Here is a 21802-nt window from a genome sequence, read left to right as displayed (position 1 = left end):
AACTAACCAAATTTACAAGAAAAAAACAAACAACCTCATCAAAAAGTGGGTGAAGCATATAAACAGACACTTCCCAAAAGAAGACATTTATGCAGCCAACAAACATGAAAAAAAGCTCATCACCACTGGTCATTAGAGAAATGCAAATCAAAACCACCAAGAGATACCATCTCATGCCAGTTAGAATGGCGATCATTAAAAAGTCAGGAAACAACAGATCCTGGAGAGGATGTGGAGAAATAGGAATGCTTTTACACTGTTGGTGGGAGTGTAAATTAGTTCAACCATTGTGGAAGACAGTCTGATGATTCCTCAAGGATCTAGGATAAGAAATACCATTTGACCCAGCAATCCCATTACTGGGTATATACCCAAAGGATTATAAATCATTCTACTATAAAGACACATGCACATGTATGTTTATTGTGGCACTGTTCACAATAGTAAAGACTTGGAACTAACCAAAATGCCCATCAATGATAGACTGGATGAAGAAAATGTGGCACATATACACCATGGAATACTATGCAGCCATAAAAAATGATGAGTTCACGTCCTCTGTAGGGACATGGATGAAGCTGAAAACCATCATTCTCAGCAAACTAACACAGGAACAGAAAACCAAACACCACATGCTCTCACTTATAAGTGGGAGTTGAACAATGAGAACACATGGACACAGGGAGGGGAACATCACACACCAGGGTCTGTCAGGGGGTGGGGGGTTAGGGGTGGGATAGCATTAGGAGAAATACTTACTGTAGATGACAGGTTGATAGAGGCAGCAACCACCATGGCACGTATATACCTATGTAACGAACCTTCACATTCTGCACGTGTATCCCAGAACTTGAAATATAATAATTAAAAAAAAGAATTAAGATACTAAGCAAAGCCTCAAATTATCAATTAACATTATTTCTAATCACAATAATTTATCTAAAAGCCTATATATGTCTTATGCATACCCACTTACACAGAGTAAGACATTCCCTTCCAGTAGCAAGAAATGTTTTTTTCCTAACTTATATGTTTACTATTGACAAATAAAAATTGTATATGCAGTTATATACCACATAATATTTCAGTCAGTTGCGGACTACACGTATGACTGTGGTCCCAGAAGATTATAATGAAATGGATAAATTTTTATCAGTCAGTGATGCTGGAACCCTTTTAACACCATAGCTCAACACATCACTCACATGTTTGTGATGATGTTGGTGTAAACAAACCTACTGCACTGCCAGTTTTATAAAGGCATAGCATATAAAATTATGTACAGTACGTAATACTTGACAATAAATGAATGCTACTGATTTATGTATTTACCATGCTATTTTTAATTATTATTTTAGAGTGCACACTTTCTACTTATTACAAAAATGTTAACTGTAAAATGACCTCAGGTATGTCCTTCAGGAGATATTTCAGAAGACTACCTTGTTATTATAGGAGATGAAAGCTCCCTGTGTGTTACTGCTCCTGAAGACCTTCCATTAAGACAAAGATAGGGAGGTGGAAGACAATAACACTGATGATCCTGACGCTGTGTAGGCCTAGGCCAATGTGTGTGCTTGTGTCTTAGTTTTTCACAAAAAACTTAAAAACTATAAATAAAAAATTAGAAACAGAAATAAGTTTATAGAATAAAGATATATAGAAAAATATTGACTTCTGAGGTTTACAGTTAGAAAATGTTCTCAAAGGTTTATGAGTTATGTACTGATGATCAGTAATCTAGACCCTCTGGAGGCTGGAGAACGTGAAAGGATACAGCTGACAAGTTTTAGGGCACTATCTTCTGGAATGAAATCTGCCAAGAAAATGGTTCAAGGGCATAGGGGTTAGAGAATGTTCCTTTTAACTAAAAACGTTAAGCCAACTATGGAAGACTAGGGTCGTGGGGCATGAAATACAAAATTATGATAATTTATACAGGACTAGGTTTCTTTATGTTCTGTAAGAAGGTTTTCATTAGCTAATTTGGGGAGTGGGGCATGCTGCAGTACTTTTTTTCCTAGGAACATGCATTTCCGGTGGGAAGTTATTTTGTTTACAAGAGTTGGTTTTACACACAACCCTGAATGAATGTGTCTGTGGCCTAAAAATGGTAGACCTTATTTCCTGCCAGAGGCAGGCAGATTCATTTCCTGATTCCTTCTAAGATTACCTGATGCTGACCAGACTTATTTTTCCTTTCCTGAATCTTCACAGCTTTTTGAGTTTATGCCACCCAACCAAGACCTTCCCATTTGAATGACTAGATTTCCATTCTATCCCCTGATCATCCTTTTGAAATAGTTCTAGTGATAAACTCAAAGAAATTCAATATATTGTTTGAATTTTATTTTTTTGCTTTGTATCTACAACAAAAATTCATTTGTTCATTTGTATTCCAAATCTCATCTTCATAGCAAGTTGGGATAATGGACTTTGCACTCGAGAAAGGTTTGTTTACCAGTTCTGTAGCCATGTTTGGCAAATCTTAGCAAATAGAAACCCTATCTTTTCTTTTCCCTCTTTATATGTTCTTGCAGTTACTCTTGTATTGTAAGATTTTCTGACTTCTTTAAGCTTTGAGATTATTGCATCTTAAAAGAACTAGGCTGACGCAAAAAGTCTTGCCAGTGACCCTGTCACTTCCATGATGCTTTGGTTTTGAGAGTTGGGAAAACTCTGAGAACTTAAGGGAACCAAACTCAGGAATCCCCAAATTGCTGGCATTGTGCCATTTGTTTAGGGGCCGAACAAAGGACCTGTCTGAAACTGAGTGAACTAGATGCATTTGGGTTTGAATTTTTGTCACATACTGAAATGTAAGTGAGCCCTAAATAATCAAAACACTTTATTTTATTTTTATTTTTTTAATAGGAACTTTCAGAAGAAAAAGTAGTATGTAAAACATTTGATATTTAAGACAATAAAGTTTTTATCCTAAGAAAAAAAGAAAAAATATTTTTGTACAACTGTGAAATGTGTTTGTGTTTTAAGTGTTATTGCAAAAGAGTAAAAGAGTTAAACAATTTAAAAACTTATAAAGTAAAAATACTATAGTAAGCCAAGGCTAATTTATTATTGAAAAAAGAAGTTTTTAATAAATTTAGTGTAGCCTAAGGGTACTGTTTATAAAGTCTATAGTAGGTTATAGTAATGTCCTATAGTAATGTGAAGTAGGCCTTCACACTCATTCACTTACTCACCCAAGGCAACTTCCAATCCTGCAAGCTCCATTCATGGAAAGTGCCCCGTAAGATTACACCATTTTCTATATTTTATATCATATTTTACTGTACCCTTTCTGTGTTTAAATGTATTTACATACGTAAATACCTACAAGTGTGTTACAACTGCTTATAGTAACATGCTCTACAGGTTTGTAGCCTAGAAGCAATACCCCATAGCCTAGGAGTGTATCATATAGTCAGGTGTATAGTAGGCTCTACCGTCCAGATTTGTGTAAGTATACTCTGTGATGGTTGTACAATGACAAAATTGTGTAACAATGCATTTCTCAGAGATTACCCTGTTAAACAACACAAAACAGTATTTATCATGTATGTGATGAACTGAAATAGTTATATACATTGCAGAATGGCTAAATTGAACTAAATAACATGCATTACTTCACATATTTAACGTTTTTTGTGTGTGTGGTGGGAACGCTTAAAAATCTAATCTCTGCAAGATTTAAAAAACTACAATATATCATTATTTTCATTTACTGTTGAAAATTTGAATTTGAAACATAAATACTCAATATAGATTTTTATGTATGGTGATTGCCTTTAGTTCCCAGGCATTATTTTAATGCCAACTCAATTTCTTTTTTGTATCCAGCTCCTAGATACCATAATTCTTTGGCTATTTATAGAGAGCCTAGTATGTGTATAGCAACTATGCAAATTACAATATATTTATAAACAAGAGAGATTTTTTTTGTTCATATGTTATATTAATAAAAAAATTAGCCATATAAAGATGCAAGCGTTACAATTCTGCCTTATTTTAAGTAATAGAATTCAAATGGCTGCTTTTAAACGCTATCACCACTTTGGATGATGGATTCTAATAGATACAAAGTTTGCTATTCAAATAATGTGATACAATGTTTTACCTTTTATATTATTGACATTCTAACCATCAAATTTTGTTTCATTTTTGTATCGATTCTAGAAGTGATTAAAATATCCTTCTTTAAGAAAGTTACAATGATATTTCAATTAAATATTGTCAAAGTGTTACACATACAATTAATAACATATACTTCATAAGTTATATGCAAATGTTTATATAAGTAATAAATACTTATGTAGGTGATAAATATATACACTGATATAACTTAATATAACTATGGTTTATAATATAACTGATAACTATACCTTATTGATTTTTTTATCCCATTATCAATATATTATTTGGATATATGTGCTATTAAACATTTTTAGTGAATGAATATATTAATTGTATATATTTATTGAGATTGTACATATCAAATTTATATTTTTCTAAATTCTTTTTTCTATTTTTATGTTTTCTATTTTTATACTTTTTGCTAATTTCTATTCTAAGATAAACATTTTACATAAAATATCATAATAAGGAATATCCAAAAAGAACTAATTTACTATAGAAATTTCAGAGCAAATATTGTTATGTCTCACGTAATATAACCTTTGCCTATAAGATTGTGTTGCTAGGTATTGATCAGAATAATCACATTTGCTAAAATGGATGAACTAGATTACCTGAAAACTATAAAAAGAATTTTCTCAAAACGAAGTGCTCCACGTATATTTCATAATGAATTAAGAAAACAAACAAAATGAAAGAAAGTAAAATATGTCAGTAATCATCCCCATAAGCCTTTCTTTAATTAAAACATGCAAATTATTTGCATTATAAAGTTCTTATAAATGATGATAAGATGCTAAAAGATCATAAAATCAGGAAATAGAGGATCAATATATGTTTATTACGAGCCTTCTTTCGTCAGCCACTCTATTACATGCCGGAGATTGAACAGGGACCATGTAAGTACATTAATTGGGTCAAAGATAAATTCAAGGAGCTATCAATATCAAATCAATAAACAAATATTAAATAAATAAGAAATTCAAGAAAAAAGGTAAATTACATGTGGTTAGACAGCAAAGTGAGATGTACAAAGTTCTGAGGAAAATAATTTTCTGTCTATAAATGTATATTCAGTTGAATTATCAAAAAAAGGAGGCCATATTAAATTATTTTTATATTTACAAAACTCAAATTTTATTTTCCATAAAACATTTTTAGGAACTTCTTAGAAAATATACCTTAATAAAACAAGTGATTATACTGAAAAAGAGAAAGTTTCTGAATTCAAGTCTAATCCTGGATCAGTTAAGGGAAGACAACAGTATATCTGATCTAGAAAAAAAAAAAAAAAAAAAGGAAACTCCATAAAAAACAAATAGAAAAAGGATAGTACCAAGAATGAGAAAAAAAAAAGCTGTAATATGCATTATTTGGCACAATTTGTGTAGTGTAAGTTATAAACAAGTAGGCTTTTGAACTGGAGACAGTCACCTTTATTTGGCATAAGAGTAATGTCTGGATGTCTAGAGAAGGAAATGTTATCATGTTGTATGCGATGAATTAGCCAAACTGCAAAGTCAGGGGGAATAGTCCTCAGGATATCGCCCTTTCGTTAGTCACTAACCACAATTTTAGGGTATCCACAAGACCCTCACTTCACCCTGGCTAAAATCTGGGGGATCCACATGGCTACCTCCAGTTTCAATAATTCACTAGAATGATTCTCAGAGCTCAGGAATGTTCTATACTTACTCCTAGAGTTGTTAGAATACTGAAATTATTCTAACAGTATTTAGAATTTATCAGTATTCTATACTGATAAATTAGTACTGAGAAATACTGACAAATTAGTACTTATCAGTATTGCATACTGAATACTGATAAATTAGAATCAGCAAAGGGAGGCATCCATAGGGTAGGGCCTTGGATGTCCAAGTGTGGAGTTTCTGACCAGCATCTTCCTGTGGAGATAAAGACAGCATTACCTCTTCTGGGCTATTATTTGTGATAATATGCATATAGTATTGACAAACAAGGAAGCTCACTCAATCCTTTGGTGTTCTGAGTTTTTAGTAAGGCATGAACACATAGTGCCTATGTGGTTGACCTTTAGTCTCTAGCCCTTCCTGGAATTCAGGCTAATGACGTAAGTCTCTAGGTTCTTAAGAGGTTGGAAGTGATATGGTACGTCCCAAAGCCTCCATTACAAACCATATTGTTGGATTGTCCAGTGAACAGTCTCTAGGCAAATAAAGACTCTCCTATCAGGCATGACCTCCAAGGGTCCTAGAGATCACAGTTACTGAAAGTGAAGCAATTGAAGGTGAAAGCCCATCCTTTCTCTTTGAGTAAAGTTAATTTTTCCCTATACAGTATATCACTTGACTTCTTACTGCAAACAGTTACAGAATCACAATAATTAAATAATTTTTATTGGCTTTTAACTTACAAACAACAACTACAAAACCAGCAAAATAGTCAAAAAATAGTGTCTAACATTTTGGAAAAAGAAATAGAAGTTCTAGTATATTGTTTGAAAATGCAGATTTGGCCAGTGGAAAGACAGGAATAATTATATAACTTCACTGAGAGATGGTATAAAGGAGGTGAGGTTATGGCAAGGTAACTAGCTCTATATATTTCTGATAATGGAGTGAATATATAATGTTTTCACAATAAATTTCTAAAAATCCAAGTTTAATTAATTATAAGTTATAGTTAATTGAAAAAAATAACAAAAATGATTTTTTGTCATTAGAAATTAGATTTGGGAGTCTTTTTTTAAAGCTTATCTGTACTGTCAAATGCTTTTAAAAGTATGTGTATTATATATACTCATTATATATAATAAATTTTAAAAGTTTAATGAGTATTTTAAAAAAGTACTACATAGGGATAAAGTGTTGTTTAACATAAAGTAGCATAACATAGAAAAAATACAAGAACTATATTTAAAGACCATGATATTACCCTCACAACTGGTCAAATTGATTCCTTTATAGGCATTATCATGATATTTTTGGCTTATTATAGGAAAGCCAATATTTTGCTGGGTGATTTATTCCTGAGATAGCCCAGAACTATCCTAGCACAAAGATAAAAGAGGCAAATTAAAAAAAACATGGAAAGATAGTTGAAGTGGTTTGGCATTATGATTATTCAGATTTAATCCCAATTTAAGGAAACTAAGGGAAAATATTCTTGCAAAATTAGAATTTCATAACTATAATAGAAATAAGAAAAATTACAACAGAAATTAAGTAGAAGAAAATTCCTTGCTTAGGCAGACTTAGCCAAACCACTGAAGATATAATGGCTGCTAAATTGACAAGTGTGACAAAATAAATGTTGGAAAATATTTCAGACAGGTTGTCATCAGTATTAGTCATTTTGAAGAATAGACTATTTAAAGAGTTGAAATACTGTATCACATAGTTTCTATCGTCTATGTAATAAATACATGAAGTCAGGAAGTCAGAAGTAATATAAAATATCACATTGGATAGCCCCATTAAAAACACATATTTACCTGTAGATGGACTAATTAGATCCTGAGTACCTAAAGGTTGGATCTCCAAAAGCACGTGTTATAAAAAGTATTTTATCCTCTGAGTTAAAGCAGAATAGCCATTTCCTCTTAAAGAGGACACTGTAAAACTTGTAAACACTTATTTCTAGATTTACCTTTGAATGTTGTCAGCCTAATCAAACATTCTTTGCAGTTTCACTTTTTAGGTTGAAAACAACCACATCCCTGAGGTTCTGTTCAGAACAGAGGCAGAAATCTATAAAAGCTGTGAGTGCATGTGCAGTTACTTTCCCTAGGACCTAAACAAAAATGTGCTAAGTCCTAAAAAGACAGCTTGAGTACTTCCTTAAAAAATGTTAGTTTTTTAAAAAAAACCTTGATTTTTCAGAATCTAGGAGGCAACAGAAAGTTGGAGAAACAACTCCTTAGATAAAGAAAGGCAATATGCTCATAAAAAGACAAGATATTTTTGCCAAATAGAATTCCTGAATTTGCTATCCTATGTTACTAAACCTTAAGTGAAAAAATATCTTGGTGTTATCTTCCACTGCTTTAATGATACTAAGACTAAAATTTTTGAAAAGTAATTATTTTATGTTATAATAACACTTTCAGGTCTAGGATAGAAAAAATGTGAGACATATTGGTTACATGTAATCTCCTCTTGCTTTTTCACGGATAACCATATTCTATACTTCCACTTGGATGACAATGGCCCTCTACTCAACCTGATTTGTTTGAAATTTCCAGCTATGATCTTACATCTTCTTAAATCAAATGCTCAATTTTCTATGGCTCTGTCCCTGTCTCTCTCTGTCTCTGTCTGTCTCTCTCTGATGCAGAGAGAGAAAGAAAGGGATCAGGAGGGGAGGGAGAATTAAGAAGTCAGAGAGAATGAACTGATGCCACTGAGTCATGGGTTTGAATGCTTGCTTAGCAACCAAATTGCCATTTGACCTTGGCAAATTATTATTTATTTATTTATCAAATAGTTCAATACTCATAGACTCCAGTCCAGGTGCCAGTCACTGTATTAGAAGATAGAGACATAAAAAAGAATCTGTCAATCAGTTTCTGCTGCCTGAGGTTTATGATACACTTTGATATCAATATTCTGAGCAAATTTCTTCATCTTGGGGAAGATGATTTTATGCCTAAATATATTCAAATTTATCTGTTAACTTTTTAGTCATTAGATATGATCCTTGTTCTTTGATAAGAATTTTACTGACATTATGCCAGTAGCTCAATAAAATGCATATTATTATTCCCATTTTACAAGATAATAAAGTTGAGCTTCCAAGTGCTTAATAAACTCACTAGAATACAACACTGTGTTACAAGCTGAAATCATCTTGGGTCCTGTCATTCCCAAGTCATTCTGATGTTTGCAAGTTTTATCTCTGGTGCTGGAGTTCCTTTGCTCAACCTTTTACTGTGAATTTCTGTGCTCATCACCCACTCTCCTTTCCTAATGTTTGAAACATCTTCAATTGTCACTGTTCTCTATTCCAATTTAAACTTGCTTTCTAGAATAATTCAATGTTGAATATTTAGAAACCGAAAAAACACTTAGGAGTTGAAATATATTGAGTTAATATTAATTATTAGTTATTTTTTTTCAATGCAAAACAGACCTAGAATGGTTGGCTATGTTGACAATTCATCTATAATAAGAATATTACCATTTGCTTCTATATCTTAAATTATGAAATACAAATTTTGTACACCATTAAACCATATCAGCTCTCAGTGGGCGTTCAACAAATACTTTGGGCGATGGAGCTTCCTAGTATCCTCAACAAATGAGTATAAAATTGCCAGCTCAGGCATATATCTAAGTAGAATAAACAAAACTCTTATTTATTCCATCCTTTATACTAAATGTAATTATCAGGATTTTAAAAGGAAGTGATATTATCTTACAAGGAGATTTATTTTTTAGACATTATACTCACAATATCTGTGGCAAATAATGAGTGTGGAAAATTATGTTACAGCTACTCCAAATGCTAGAGAAATAACTGCCTCATTAGGCTGTATTTGTTTCTATTTTAGCAATAATAACGGTACACGTCTGAGAAAATAAAACCTTGTAATACACCAAAGGTGCATGCTGAGTTTTAGCTATATCTTTTCAAATGTGTAGCTCAGTGAAGAAAGAATCCATGTTATATATTTACTCCTAGACTTGTTCTCAGCAGCAAAGTCTATGTCTGGTGTTAGAAAGAGAATTGCACATAATCATTATTAAGTATTTGCAGCAAAAGACATTTCTTAGTTTCTCCTTTCCTGTAATGTCTTTCTCTACCTTTCTATTTTACCAAAACTAAAATATCAGTATCTTTCCTAACACATTTTTAGATAATAAAGAAAATTGCTAGTTTTCATGTCCTAGCAGTTTTTTACTTTTCTTAGCTCCATTTTTAGGGACATAGGAGAAGTTTATTGTCTAGCTGTCCACTTTCATTGTTGTTGATGTTAAAAATATTTTCTGTTTTTTATATTTCTTGAATTCCGGCAAAGTACTGAGCATTACAGAGAATCCACGCAAGGCTCAATTGCTGTTGTTTGAGAATTACCTTTGTTAGCAAGGCAGTGAATTAACACCATGGTGTCTGACCCAAGTTATGATATTTAAGTATACAAGAATATATTGTTAATTAATGTTTTATCCCTACGGTTAATGCCACATAAATATTCAGTTTATTCCTTCATTCTTATCAATATGTTACTCTTCATGAAAAAAAAAAAACAAAGGATGCCTCAGAGAGCAGAACCAAGGGAACAGAACACAAAGCCAGAATTCATGAGAACTCATCTAGGAACATTTAACAAGTCCCAGCCTGAGTTTTAGAATTACTATTTTCAATGATTTTTGTCTCTCATGCTCCTCACTTTTGAACATAAATGTCAATAATGATTGTCCTATGCCACCATTTTGTTTTGCATGTATAGCCATAAATAACTATCTTTTTTATTTTATAGGTGTTCAGCTTAAGAGGAACTGTACTCAAGGTGCTACATTTAAAGAACTACACCTGAGGAACTTCATCCAGATCTCGACATGATTTAAATGATGAGACTCAGGATTTCAACTAAATATTGTGGTTGATGGGGCTTTTGTGACCTTTTCTAGAGATGAAAGTATTTTAACTGTGGGAAGAAAGCATATGCTATATGGTCAGAATGTAGTGTTTGTTTAAAAAAATTTCTACAAAGTTTTTGATATTCTTCCCCTCAAAAGGTGGGGCTTAATTTCTGTTCTCTGTCTTCTTAATTGTGGAGCAATTAAAGAATTGCTTCATAATACAGTATAGAGGACACAATATTACAAACTTAAACATATTAATAACACATTAAACTATATCAATAATTATACGTAAAGTAACTAATAACTCCAATCAGTCATCAGTAAAATGAAAGCAGAAATCACTTCATCCCAATAAAATGGTTAAAATTCAAAAGACTGGAAATACTAAAATTCAAAGACTAATTACATGTAACATTTGAGATTAGATTACAAAATGACTACTTTTTTAATCATTCTATGTATGTGTATGTGTTTATATGTCTATCTCCTTCTTTCCTGTATTACTCATTGTAGGGGAAGCTGCTTTGAAGAGCCTATAGAACTGGATCCTTAGGATGAGAGAAAAGTGAATGTGTTTGAAAGTATATTCCAGTTTTGTTTTTAATTTCTCTTGGGTAAACACCTTGGATAAGAATTATTGGATTGTATGGTAAATGCATGTTTAACATTATGAGAAACTGTCAAATTGTTTTCCAAAATAGTTACATCATTTTATGCTCCCAGTGACAATGAATGGGAGTTGCATTTGCTCCCCATCCTCAAAAAGATGAGGTAGTTTCAATTTGCACATCTCTGATGACTCGTTGGAGCAACTACCCAATAGTAATCGTTACTTATTTATATGATTTAATGTAATTATTGATATTGTATTTAGACATGTCATCTTCCTATTTGTGCGTTTTGCTTACTTGCTTCTCCGTTGCTCTTTTCCTGACTGCATTTGGGGAAATCAAATATACACCAGTGCCCCACTCTATTTGTACCATTGACGATTACAGACCCACATGCACACAAACCTCCACTTGCATGATGTTCTCAGATCTTTAAGTTAGTATTTTTCATCAAAATTAGAAATTTTTGACCATTATTTCTTTAAATATTTTTTCTGCTAATATTGTACTTTCTTCTCTTACTGATACTTCAGTTACTCATATGTTGGATTATATGATGTGATACTAGCCTCTGAGACTCTGTTTATTTTTAATTAATATTTCCCCTTCTATCTTTTTCAGACTGGAATATTATTTTCTAAGTTATTTGGTAAATACCTTTTTTTTGCTATCTCCTTTTTGCTGCTAAATCTATTCAGTGCCTATTTTTATTTTCATTACTCTACCTTTCCGTTTTAGAGTTCTCATTTATTCTTTTATCTCTGTTGTTATGTCATTCCTGCCTTCATATTACCATCATATTTAACTTATTTAAAAGTAATTATTATAACTACCTTAAAGTCTTTATATTTTAGGTTCAGCATCTCTTTCATCTGTAGTTTGCTTTTTATGTTTTCCCATTCTTTGTTATGGATTTTTTTAAACAAAAATCATTAATATGGTGATTTTGTATTAAATATCAGACACATGAACAATGCCTTGTACAGGCTAGGGATTTTTCTTCCTTCAAAGAGTTTTCAATTTTAACACTGGTTGACCATCTTCAACTTTTGAAATTACTGGTCGAACTTGTCTTGGCTCAGGCAATGCTGTATTAAGTGCAAATCTAGGAAAGCTCAAATCATTTCCTAGGCCCCTAACTCAGTATCCAAATCCTGTGTCCTCTAACAATCTTGTTAGGCTTGCTTTTGGTCTTTGTTAATAAGACTTGAGGAAGCCTCATAGAATATGAATAGTTCATATTCTAGGGCATTTTTCTTATTCCTATTTTTATTTTGTTTTAGCTAGATGCCAGGGTTGTCAGATATTAAGAAGATATTTTCACTCTGGAATGAATGAACTCCCAGCATTCTTTGCAATGTTCTTTGTGTAATTTTGCAACCTCTAGTTCTACTAATAACCCCTTTGGTGATCTTGATAGAATATGTACAACCTGTGTTCTGCCAAAAAGTTGAAAGAGATTCCTACGTGTAGTTCTCAAGGCCTGTCTCCTTGCAGTTTCTTATTTCCTATAACCTCATCCACAGATCCCAGTCACTTCAATTGTGCCAATATCTGGTCATTGTCACTGCACGTTGGAAAACCATTGTATACAGCTCAGATACAGTTTCCTTGCATACTTATTAAGTGCTATGGTTTGAATGTTTTTGTACCCTCCAAAATTTATGTTGAAACTTAATACACAATGCAAAAGTATGGCTTTTGGGAGGTGACTGAGTCATGAGAAGGCTCCACCCTCAGGAACAGGATTAGTTGCTCTTATAAAAGGGTTTGATTGGAGGAGTTTGCTCCTTTTTGCACTTCCACTAGCTGCCAAGTGAGGATAAAGTGTTCTTCCCTACCAGAGTCTACAGTGTTCAATCACCATCTTGGAAGCAGAGAGAAGCCTTCATTTGACAATCAGATCTTCCAGTGCCATGATCTTGGACTTCACAGACATCAAAAACTGAGAAGTAAATTTCTATTGCTTATCAATTATCCCGTCTGTGGCTTTTCATTATAGCAGTGCAAACAGACTAAGATACAGATTAATTGTCCAAGACTGGAGAGGTGCATATGCTTTGCCGTAAGTCAAGAGTTTTCTTTCTCTCAGAAAAATCACAGTTTTGTGCTTCCTGCTTTCTGTAGCCTAAAAGACAGTTGCTCATATATATTTTTCCCAGTATTATATATGTCTATGATGAGGGTGACAGTCTTGTACCAATGAGTTTATCAAGGTAGGTATAAATATATATTTTAAAGTCTATGAATCAGAACCCGAATAAGAAGTTCTACACATTGTAAATGGCTCAAATGTCTGTAAACCTATTTTAGTTGATAGGCCCTGTCTCCTTTTCTCTTTCTATAATGTCATTGTTGAGGAAACTAGGTGATTTGCCCTTTGTCCTATAGTTTACATTTAACTGATTGTGGGTGGTATGATGTAGTTTACACAATCATTCTCTCTCTGCCACATTGGGAATTGATTCTAGGGGCCTGATTAGATTCAGTCAATATTTAAGAAATTACTACATTATGTGCGATGTTTTGTTTTTCTATCTACAAGCATGTAATGACCAGCTATGTCTCTTTCCTAAAGTCACCAAACTTTGAGGCTCCCTGTCTAGATTCATTAGCAGTTTCACAGTGATGTTATTCTAATTTTATCATTCTTTTCTGGTTCTATAAAAGAAACTTTCCCAATCTACTATTTTATTACTCATTAGTATTGCTTGTATAGAAAACACAGGATAAATGCTTCAATCTTCCCCTTTATTTGCCCATTTTTTTCCCAAATAATGAGTTTGATCACAATCTCCAACCATTCCTAAACGTTCTTTCTGAGCAGCATCATACTCTTCTGATACTACAGTTATGATAGTACAGTTATTCTGATACTACAGTTATACAGAGAACTCTTAGGATCCCTCAATTTTTTTTCAGGGAAGTCATTATAATGGTGGGAAATCGTCTCTGCTCTGGCTGTTTTCTGAACCTCAGTCTACCCTTTAAATGTTTTGATATCAAGGGGAAACTGAGAAGACTCAAATTTATATCTTGTCTCACTTTCGTACTCTATTTCTGGCTTCCATTGGAATCTACATTCTCATCCCTGTCCTGGTCTTCACCCACATTATTGCAAAGAGAATAGTACTTATGCTGGCTGTCAGTTTTGCTAAATCATATAACCCTGCTGATATTTATAAAATGTAAGTTTAACAATATCATATCTTTCTTTATATTAAAATGGGAATTTGGGAAATTAGAAAACTCCTTTTTTAAAAATAAAAAAAAAAAGCTTGGATTTTGAGATTATGCCTTTGAAGACAAATCAACTTTAAATTACAAAGAAAACAATCCTCTTTATTAATTCAGTGGTTGGGATATTATAAACCAAAATGACTGATAGGGAGGGTATAAATATGTTTATGAAATAAAAAATATGGCCATTATGCTGAATTAAGAACCTTATTATATATGCCTGAATCTTCTGCAGATTTGACGTACTACTAAGTTGTTTTTAGTGATAACTGCATGGTAGCATGGAAATAGGAACTTAGTTAGAAATCAGGATTCAGGTTTTAGTCATGGTTTGTTCCTAGCCCTGCCACTACACTTTGTTGTGTATACACTTAACATATGTCTAAGGTAAAACATATTAGTGCATATTGTTTCACTTGTTTTTCTGTGATGTCTTATTTATTTATTTATTTATTTATTTATTTATTTATTTATTTATTTTTTGACACGAAGTCTCGCTCTGTCGCCCAGGCTGGAGTGCAGTGGCGCGATCTCGGCTCACTGCAAGCTCTGCCTCCTGGGTTCACGCCATTCTCCTGCCTCAGCTTCCCGAGTATCTGGGACTACAGACGCCTGCCACCACGCCTGGCTAATTTTTTTTGTATTTTTTTTAGTACAGACAGGGTTTCACCGTGTTAGCCAGCATGGTCTCGATCTCCTGATCTCGTGATCCACCCGCCTTGGCCTCTCAAAGTGCTAGGATTACAGGCATGAGCCACCGCGTCCAGCCCTGTAATGTCATTTCTATATGTGAATAGATGTCACTTGTAACAGATAAGCTCTACAATCTACTCTCTAAATTTTTGATTCTATAAGCACAGGACAGATGGATTCTGATTTTTGTTTTGAGAGCTCTAATATGAGCTCCACTATCTGACTGTCTACTCTTCTTGAATTTATATTCAGAGTTTTTGTTTCCTTGTGTTTTTAGTCACAGCCTGAAACAGATTGTTCCTTTTATTCTAAACTTACATGCTTTTAAAGAATGTGAAGAACTAGGAGGCACAGTAACTACATACTTTTTTATTAAAACTCTTTCAAAACCCATGATAACATATACAGACATAGTTCATGGACTTTACTTTTACTTATTGAAGATCACATCATAGACTTCCTGATCAAGGAAGCGTTAAAATCACTTTTATGTATCTGTGATTAAAATGTTTTTGAACATCATCATGTATCCGTAGGTGATATGGTTTGGCTCTGTGTCCCCACAAAAATCTCACACTGAATTGTAATAATCCCCATGTGTCAATGGAGGGACCAGGTGGAAGTAATTGGATTATGGGGGTGGTTTCCCCCATTCTGTTCTCATAATAGTGAGTGAGTTTTCATGAGATCTGATGGTTTTATAAGCATCTGGAATTTCCCCTCTGGCACTCATTCTCTTTCCTGCTGCCCTGGGCCTTCTGCCATGATTGTAAGTTTCCTGAGGCCTTCCTAGCCATGTGGAACATGAGTCAATTAAACCTATTTTCTTTATAAATTACCCAGTCTTGAGTTTTTCTTCATAGCATCATGAGAACAGACTAATACAATAGAAGTAATTCATTTTCAGAATCTATTCCTTTTATGTATTTCTTCAAAATAGCCTATTTTATTAAAATTCCCTCATGTTTAATGGATTCGACTATTACCTCATAGGAATTTATTTATTTATTTATGCTTTTTTCTTGAATGTTCTTTTTTTAATTTGTTTTAGTTTCACTTAAATACAATAGTATTTAAAAACTTGGGTTTTTTTTTGTAAGTCTTTAAGTGTGTGGCTATTAGATAAACCTCAATATTAATGTAGATAATTCTGATGTTTAAAAATCTCATAAAATTCCAGAACTTCATTTCACTTCTGAAATGTTTCAAGTTACAAATCAATATTTTTTATTGCAGTTTCAATGGCATCTATGATCTTCTCCTTGCTCATGGAAATGCTAGGAGACCAATGAAAGTGAATTAAGTGGGCCAAGGCGGGCGGATCACGAGGTCAGGTGTTTGAGATCAGCCTGTCCAACATGGTGACATCTTGTCTCTACTAAAAATACAAAAATTAGCTGGGTGTGGTGGTGCATGCCTGTAATCCCAGATTCTCAGGAGGCTGAAGCAGGAGAATCATTTGAACCCAAGAGGCAGAGGTTGAGGCGAGCCAAGATCATGCCACTGCACTCTAGCCTGGGCGACAGAGCAAGACTCCGTCTCAGAAAAAAAAAAAAAAAATGTGAATTAAGTAAATAAAGAAGAAATTCTGAAGGAAGCATCTATCAGAAAATAATTCTTAAGAATCCTCAAGTTTTTAAGGTCTCATGACAGCAACAACAAAATGCAGACTACAATAAAGGGAAACTGCAGTCACACCTGTGGTAGCAGGGACAGCATGGACAGTGTGTAAGATAGTTAGGTGGCCTTCAACTAAACAGACCTTCAAATGAGCCCAAAATTAACAGCTAAGTGTGGTACTAAATCATCTCCTTTAACCTTAGAACCATTACTTTAATTCTAAGCACATGATTCTTAGAAGGTGCATAATTAAAATTTTAGAAATGGAATATTTTAAAACTGCAGTTAAAAACAAATTTATGTCTTTTCCTGGATATCCAGGGAACACCTGTTGTTCCTAAATGTGAACATTTCCACACAACTTAGCTCAAGAAAAGACAGATAAGCAGTTAATCTGCTCTCTAACCTCCTGAATTACTTCTTGATTAGAAGAGAAAATGACTAGAGCATTATTTGATGAATACTCTTTGCTTTCCTGAATCCACTTTTGATGTTACATTTCTAGAGTGTCTAATGCATTGCATTACTTCTAAAAATTTCATTCACAAGACATAACACATATGATGAACATTTTCACCATGCATAAAATGCATTCCTAATAGAAGACCAATATATTTTATATGAATCTTAAATAGCCTTTATTAAAGGGCAATAATCTTTCTGGATAGTATGAGAATAAATTTGTATAATGTAAATTTTTATTCTATATTTTTTAAATTCACTTAGCATATTTAAATATTCACTCTCTTGAGTTAATAGACATATTGTTTATCTTTAGGTACAAATGATAAACATCGATTTTTTTTTCTATTCTATATATATAATGAGCAGGGAAGTTGAATATGGAAAAATGTAGAAGCTATATATGTGAAAATGTCTTCAAATTATGGGATCAGATTATGTACGGGCTTGAAAAATTAAGATGTTGCCCACATGAAGGAACACACTTTCAGAGCAGAATTAAGTATACACAATATCAGGCCATGAAAAACTAGAGTAATCTCTCCTGTGAAGTAGTTCCATTTTATCACTGTGGAATGAAAACCCAATTTTCATAGCTATAATTCCAAATATACTTTAGTCTTAATTAGCCTTTGCATGTGATGATTTATCTTAGATGAGGAAAGCTAACCTCAAGTTCTTCCCCTGGCAGCTTTCCTTTCATGTGATATTGGTGCAGGAGCGTCCTGATGATCTGCTGAGTCATCGGATAAGGAAAACACACACACACACGCACACACACACACACACACACACACGCGGCTTGGAACAAGAAATATCCTGCAATGGTGAGCAGAACACTGATGGGTGGATAGCAAGCTGGAGGGGAGGACTTTAGAAAAAGAAAAGTAAAATCTCAAACTAATAATAATGTATTTCAGTGTTTTGCAGACTTAGGAAACATTTTCTCTACCTAAAGCATTACAAGTTATTAAATTCTTTTTGTCCTCAATAGTCAAGATGATTTTATTGGTGTTTTACTTTCATGTTATTTGTACTATGAAAGCCCTATGTATTTTTTTCCAAATAGAAATTTATATTAAAATATTAAACCTGTTATTTCAAATTGCACTGATCCAGATTTGGATGACCGTCTCATATTTTCTGCTTGAAGGATTGGGATGCAAGTATCTACTATTTTTTTTAATTGCACATTAACTAGAAGAGGGATCAAGCCTACGTTTGACATGCCTGCAAGAAACAATTAAATCCTATGGGAAGGAAGGACAGAAGGAAGGACGGAAGGACAGAAGGAAGGGAGGGAGGAAAAGAGGGAGGGAGGGAGGAAAAGAGGGAGGGAGAGAGGGAGGAAGGGAGGGAAAGGAATGAAGGGGGAAAGGAAGGGAGGGAAGTAGAGAGGAAGGGCTTTCTGGGCTTGCTTTTACTGAAGTTCAGTAAGGTGGTGTTCAGCTACCTGGGAGATAACACTTGTGAATTGGGATAAAAAGGTAATAAACCAGTGTTTCCTAAGAAAGAGGCTCTGAGCCATAGAAATAAGATATTTGACATTATATATGATCACTTCTCAACTCTGCTGAAAAGTAGCAAATGAGTCACAAGCACGTCAGGGGAGAATCATGTGATAGAAAGAATGAATATTTCTTACATGAATTCAACTTCCAAATCTTTCTATTGAATTTAATGGTAAACCTTATTGTTTTTAACAAAATAGGGGACATTTTATTTCTAATGCTATATTTTGTAGTAATAGAGTGATTTTGATTTTTTTAAAGTCTGTAGGTTTTATTACTAACCAAAGAAACATTGTTGTTTTCTGGTATTATTGCCATCCAATGGAAATATGTCCTATAGATTTTTAAAATTAACATCGGAAAAACCACAGTTAATAAACATGCACCATACTTTTAATATAGATCCATTCTCATGGGATTCATTAAGAAAAGGGCATGACATATATATTGTATATCTCCTAAAACATGGAAGTACTCCTTCATTCTGGAGTTAAGTTTATTAATAAGTTTAAATCAATTAAAATCAAACTAATAGTCAAGGATCCAGAAATCAGTTCTTGAAATACTAGCTTGAATATGACTTTTTAAAATATCCTGTGTGCTTTTGAAAACCATTATTAGCACAGTATATTGTGCCTAAATATATTGCAGTATCTGCTTCTTAACCTCTGTGGATATGATTAGCACAAATAACTCATCATCAGTAGAAGATTTTAGAAATAAAGCTCTGATGCCTTCATATGACTATATTGCTATTAGCTCATTTTTCACAGGCTGAGAGACACAGGTTGTTTAATTAAAAATCAGCCTTATTGAGGCATAGCTGCATTTCTGTCAGAGAGAAAGCTGGTGGAAAGATTTAACAGCTGTATAAATAAGATATACTCCAGGAGTTATGATTCTTTTTATTTTTCACACAAACTCCTTCAAGAAATATGTATATCTCTTTTTTATTAATGTATAAGAGAAAAAAACTATTTCCCTTAGAAAATCCACTGCCACATACATTGGTATTTTTACTACCTTAATAAAACCCTAGGGATTTTCTTCAAAGGACATCACATTATAGCTTTTTCTTTGAGAAAATGCATCAGTGAGCTTTAGTTAAACAAAGAATTATGCCTCTTCATTTCAAATGAATTTAGTTTAAATATAGTAATTTGAAATATAAGTTTAGGCACAATCTTAATTAGCTTATAAGCCCTGGGATGTACTTCTTAGTAACACTGAGTGTTTCGGGTCTCTACTTTCAGACACACTCAGTATTAATTTTAGCATGATAAGCAGCCTTGTCTTTCATACATTTTTAAGTCAAAGAAATAAAATCCTTGTTGAATCTCTCCATTTTATATTAACTCTTCATCACCTGGACATTATCATCTGATTCAGAAGTTAAGAAAGATCCAGTACTGTATCTGACAAAGTTCCAAGCTAAAAGAAAATTAGAACGTGAAGGTTCTAGGTGATTGGTTGATTTGCTGGGCAACACATCTCTGTATCCAGGGAAATTGCTAAGATATTAAGCACTACCTCTGATTAAATTCACATGGTAATTACAAGACATAGTGTGAGTAAAATAGGATATATTTGCACCTGTATTAATTACATAGTATAAATAGCTACTAATGTTTTTTGAGTTTTATGTGCTTGACACTGTGATAAACCTTTATATGCAGTTTCTTCTTAAACACAAAAGCCTATGGTTTTGTATATTTTACAGTGAAGAAAATAAGAATTAAATTCTCAAGTGATGTGCCTGAACATCACTCAGCTAGAAAATGAGACCATAAAAATTCTGATCTGTGTCTATCCATGAGTAGAGTTCAAATATTTAACCTCTTAGCTACAATGCTAGATGACATTTATCTTGGTAATTTGACAAAACAATAACAATAGCAGCTAACATTTATTAAATGTATGCCAGATATTCTTCTAAATCATTCACATTAATTCTTATATAGATTATATGATCTCACCATCTAATATTGATAGGACTTATTAAATGTGTCTTATCAAATATGCAACCTTGGAATATGCCTACAGAAATATATGTATTACACACACACACACACACACACACACACTACAATGCTTACAGCATCCCAATTTAAGATAGCCCCAAATTGGAAACTATCCAAATATATTTCAGTGGTTGAGTAGATAAGTAAATTGTAGCATATACAAAGGACAGAATACTATACAGCAACATTATGTGGAATGTCAAAAATAAAATATTGAATGAAATGAGCCAGACTTTTAAAATATCTACTAAACCTATTTTTGTGAAATATAAGAAATAGACATAACTATGATATTACAAGTCAAGACAACGATTATCCTTTAAGGTGGGGAGAGGGACTAGTGGGGAACACAAAAAGAGGATTCTGGGTGCTATAAATGTTCTTTTAAAAAATATGACTGTTGGCTGGTCATGGTGATTCATGGCTGCAAGCCTAGCACTTTGGGAGGCTGAGGTGGGAGGATAGCTGGGGGCCAGGAGTTCGAGACCAGCATGGTCAACATAGTGAGACCCCATATATGAGTGTTGGTTATATGGCAATGTTCAGTATGTAAGTATTCATTAAGCTGTACACTTATTTTAAGTGTGCCTGTATATTTTAATACAATGTTAAAGTTAAGTCATGATATTAGCGTTACATTAACTGGGCTTTCTTTTTCTGGGTCTCCTTTTCCTATCATTACTATCTTGTTATGTCTACTGTATTTCTTTGTTTCTTCATTCAAACTAGGAATAAACTTCAACTTTTTAAAAAAAAATCGAATATATTGTGCCTTCTGTTCATAAATATAACTATAGATTTTGGGGAAAATGTTTGCAAACACAGAAGGTATAAGATATTACAAATATTTTTAAGCTTAGAAAACATTTATATTTACATCTGAACATTGGTGTTAATTTACTAATCAGTTTTAAAACTATTTTTACCTTTTAGTCTCTTTCATT

Source organism: Symphalangus syndactylus, chromosome 3, assembly GCF_028878055.3.
Source record: "Symphalangus syndactylus isolate Jambi chromosome 3, NHGRI_mSymSyn1-v2.1_pri, whole genome shotgun sequence".
In the NCBI taxonomy this organism is placed as follows: Eukaryota; Metazoa; Chordata; class Mammalia; order Primates; family Hylobatidae; genus Symphalangus; species Symphalangus syndactylus.
The sequence above is the reverse complement of the archived record's forward strand: the minus strand, read 5'-3'. Positions refer to the sequence as shown.